Below are 4904 nucleotides of genomic sequence, written 5' to 3' on the forward strand. Positions count from 1 at the left end.
TTTACTGCTTTTCAATACAATGCAATACAATAATAAAATATTAAATTGGGAAAAAGACCAATTCACCAAATTAAATGATCTGGAAAGAGATCCATAAGAACATAAACATAAAATATACAGGACATGGTATGCCATCAAACAAGGAAATACTTTTAGAGCAACCAAAAGAGACAAGTATTAAAAAAATAAGAAAAAATATCACAATTAACAAGGAATAGCAAGTAGATTGTAGGTTTCTCACCACACAGAAATAAATACTATCATTGATAATAAAATAAAAATTAAGTCAATTTACCACTATATAATGCTTACACATCATGAGTAGATCGCAAATTGTAAATATCTTAATTTATAAAACATTTAAAGAGAATTATTTCAAACTAAATTTAATTGGGAATTTTTTATTAATCAAATAAATGAAAGCGGTATAGAAAATTACAAATAGAGTAGATTTGTAGTACAAATGACAATATAGAATTAGCTGAAATGAAAACCTAAAGATTTCTACCAAATCAATTATATTGAGAAAACCATTTATGACTAAATATATCACATTTGTTCTAAAAGGAATATCTCCATCGAAGAGGAGGTGGAAAGATTATAAAAGTCAGAGGTAGTAGATGAATTAATGGGGCAATGATTCCCAGACACTGTTGCATGTATGGATTCATAGAGACTGACAGCATGGACACTAACTATACAGATTCAAGTTACACAATATCACAGTACTGAAAAAAAAAGTAGAAACCAAGTCCCATATCTAAACAAGAGACTACCTATAACTGATACCTACTGAGGTGAAGAACACTGTTTTCCAATGGGATGTTACTAGGTGTATCTACCATACTCCAGCACAAAACTCATACCCAAGAGTAGTTGGCCAACAGAAAATTAACTCCATGGATTTGTTTTGGTTTGTTCTGCTTCATGTGTGTATGTGTGCATGTATGCATACGTGCATGTGGGTGTCTGTGTGTTGTGGGGGGGTTTCAAATTGTTTCATTTTCCATTTTTATCTTGTTGGTTTTTTGCTTCTTGTTTCTGTTTATTAATTTTTTTATGTTTACCTTTGGGAGGTTTGAGAGGGAAAAGTACAGAGAAAGAGAATATGAGAACATGGTGTTGGTTGAGACAGGAAGGGAGAAGATACTGGGAAAGACAGGGGAGAACAAAAAGTGATTAAATATTTTGTAGAAAAAAATTTAAAGCAAATTATTTATTGAAAATTTGACATGAACTACAATAAACAGTTCATCAAAAATGTTAAAAGGGATAGCATAGAAAATGAATGATATAATAAACAACTACAGTATTTACTTTATAAAAATCACAACAATGAAAAATATTTCCAAAGGACAGTCACAATTTCAGTAGTTTCACAATGGCAAGGGATAGTGTGAATGTTCAAGATGTAAACACAAACCACTAGAATTCATTCATGATTGTTGCCTAGTGTTTACAAAGAGAAGCATCAAGAAGAAAGTCTTATTCTATTGGGACTTAATAACTTTTGCAGGAGTTTTTCCATAGAAATTTTCATCTCTGAGTTTCTCAAAGTATATATTAAAGGATTCAACATGGGAGTGACAATTGTATAAAAGACAGTAATGGCCTTATCAACAGGAAAACTAGAAACAGGTCTAACATACGTGAAAATACAGGGAACAAAAAAGAGGAAAACCACAGTGATATGGGAGCTGCAGGTGGACAGAGCTTTATGCCTCCCTTCCTGACTGTGATTCTTGAGCGATCTTAGGATGATTCCATAGGAGAATAGGAGGAGGAGGAAGATCACTATACACATGGCCCCATTATTGCCAATGACAGAGAGGCCAATGAAGTAGGTATCAGTGCATGCAAGCAGCAATAGTGGGTATATGTCACAGCCAAAGTGATAAATGATATTGGGACCACAGAAAGGAAGTTTTTACACAGCAAGAACTTGAATCAGAGCATGTACAAACCCTCCTGCCCAGGCTATCACTAAGAAAAGGATACATACCCGTCGATTCATGACAATCAAATAATGCAGGGACTTACAGATAGTCACGTAGCGATCATAAGCCATTGCTACCAGAATGACAATATCAACACCACCAAATAAATGCTCTATAAACAGCTGGCTTATGCATGCTGTGAAGGAGATGGTCTTCTTATCACGGAGCAAGTCTACAATCAACTTGGGTGAGATGGCAGTGGAATAAACAGCATCCATGACTGACAAAGAGGCAAGGAAGAAGTACATTGGGGGAGCCCAAGGAGGGACTGATAATCACTGTCGTCACAATGAGCAGGTTTCCCACCATCGTCACAATGTAGATGAGTGAAAACATCACAAACAATACTTTTTGCCCCACAGGATCCTGAGTGAAGCCCAGCAGGACAAATTCGGTGACATTGTTGTTCTGGCCCATTTATTCTTCTATCAGGTTTTTTCCAGAGAAGGAGCTCAGGAGTCCAGAGCCTGCCACAAACTGTGAACAAGACTATTAACCCATTCTGTTATAACACAGTAGTGAACCAGTAGTAGGCATTTAAAGAACTTCCCGTTGAAACAAGTTCCATCACTTTCTCTCGATAAATCTCTAAGTCCTAGGTTTGTCTCAGTATTAGTGACTCTCGAGGCAAAAATGTATACAGAGGTATCTCTGTCCCCCAAACTTTCAAATGTGGTTATTTAAAGCACATTACACCCTGACATTGACAGCAGCACACAGATTAAAGCTCTCTCCTTTAAGAAGCTTGAGAAGTGGTTGTGTCATTAAACTAAAATATATCTACTAGTATTAAAGAAAAAGGTTGAGCTCGTGATATCTGTGGAGAATATTTTAAAATATGAATTTGTGCAATGCCCATAGTAACGTTGGTCCTCAAAAATTCATGCTAAAGGGCATAGAAACTACAACTCACAAGATAATTTTGGTCATCATACACATTTCATTCAATCTAGAAATTAAGTAAATTTTGAATTGCACTAAATACCTCAAATATTATTGAGCACATCCTTACCAGAAGTAATTAATTCATCTGACTCGGATACATTTTAGTAGTTACACTTCCATGTGGAACTGTATTTATTTATTTATTTATTTATTTATTTATTTATTTATTTATAGTAATCAGTAACACAATTGCATCCACCATCAGGTTTTTCACAAGAATTTTTACTTTACCTTAACTAACAATTGCTCTTACCATGTCCTGCATCAGCAGACCGTTTACATTTTTCCAGAACTCTCAGGAAAAACTAAGCAGATATAGAGGGATATAGAAACAGGAGAGAGTGAATACTAAATGGGACATAGTGTTTATCCTAATACATCCTAGGTGCTGAGGGTCCTCACATTGAAAATCAATGCCTGGATCTCCAAAAGTAGAACACTCAAAGAAAATGTGTAGACAGAATGCAAAGGTGTTTGTTGGGGTCATTTCCTGAACATAATTATCAGCATGTCTCTGTTTGTATCCTGAAAAACAAGGAGATTGGACAATATTTTAGCCTCTAAGCACTGTTTCTTCTGACCTGTTCTCTTTCTCTGCTGCCGTCATACTTTCCCTTCTTCACATTTGCACAATATTTCCAAGTTTATCACTGCTTCCTGAATGATACTAAGTGGAGAATAAAATTTAATAACTACTATGACAGGATAATATCTTTCTTTTTATTGTACATGGTGTAGCAAGAAGGAATCTGAGAAATACTTGACACAGTCAGAGCAGTGAGGAAAGCCGTGGACCCCGAAGCCACACCTGGTTACAGCGTGAGGTTCACTCGGTTTGTGTCATCCTGATCTTGTCCTTCTTAGTAAGTCTCCTCTGCCTCTGCTTCAACATTTGTACCACAGGGACTTCAATAGTATCCATCTCCTAGAGTGTCTGTTGGTGTTCTTATGAAATGCCTAAACACTGCCCAGAACATCAGACATCTCACTGGTGGCTGTGGTTACTATTCTCAGATGGTTCACTGTGAGCATCAGCTGAGAAAAAAGTCCACTTAACAGGAATGTAGACACAGTCTGGGTTAGAAAAAACAACACATGTGTGTCTCATGAACCATTTTCTGGACTTGGATTAAAATCATGCATTTTAGGAATAATTTGTTTTATTATATGTACTATTATTATCAATATTTACCTGTGAAGAAATATAATTGAACTAATAGCAATCAAGAAAATTTCTTGTCCAAGGACTTGGTGCCAGAGGACACGTGCAGAGTCAGGATGGCTGTAAAACCAGTTGGGATGCACCTTATACATGTCTCCTTCACATTTATGCTGCCATCTGAGCCAAAACATCTGTCCTTGTCATTCTTGAAGTTCCCAACTGCCATAGGCATGCCTGTCACAGTACACAGGGTTATCACATAACTTGTGTTCAATTCTGTCTTCTACATTGTACTTCTACACATTCAGTTGCTTCAGTATTGACTAGCATTGGTTTTCACCAAATCAAACCTTCTAGTCATATATGATTATTATGTAGTAGTATAATAGAGAAAAAACAGAATTAATAGGCCACATAATGCTGGACTTATGCATAATGTACATTATCAAAGGGTTGATTCTATAAAAACTGGAGAATAGTACGACTGCTTTCATTTTGTTTTTCTTTTTTTGTGTGGGTTTTTTTGTTTTGTTTTGTTTTCATGTCAGGGTTTCTCTACAGGGTTTCTCTACAGCTTTGGAGCCTACCCTGGAACTAGCTCTTGTAGACCAGGCTGACTTCAAACCCACAGAGATCTGCCTTCCTCTGCCTCCTGAGTCCTGATATTAAAGTTGTGCTCCACCACGCCAGGCTGTTTAAAAATGAAAAATAATAGTATTATCCATCATTAAGAATATGCCTTTTGCTCGGCACCAGGAGAGACAGCAGAGGGTGAGTTTGTGACCAGCGGCGGCGGAAGC

At 36.5% G+C, this 4904-nt stretch overlaps 1 pseudogene; it reads right to left on the minus strand.

Moving 5' to 3' along the window:
- Positions 1 to 1471: 1471 nt before the first annotated feature.
- On the minus strand, positions 1472 to 2414 carry LOC130880123 (olfactory receptor 4A8-like; annotated as a pseudogene).
- Positions 2415 to 4904: the final 2490 nt, after the last annotated feature.

The sequence above is a fragment of the Chionomys nivalis genome, chromosome 1 (genome assembly GCF_950005125.1).
Source record: "Chionomys nivalis chromosome 1, mChiNiv1.1, whole genome shotgun sequence".
Classification (NCBI taxonomy): Eukaryota; Metazoa; Chordata; class Mammalia; order Rodentia; family Cricetidae; genus Chionomys; species Chionomys nivalis.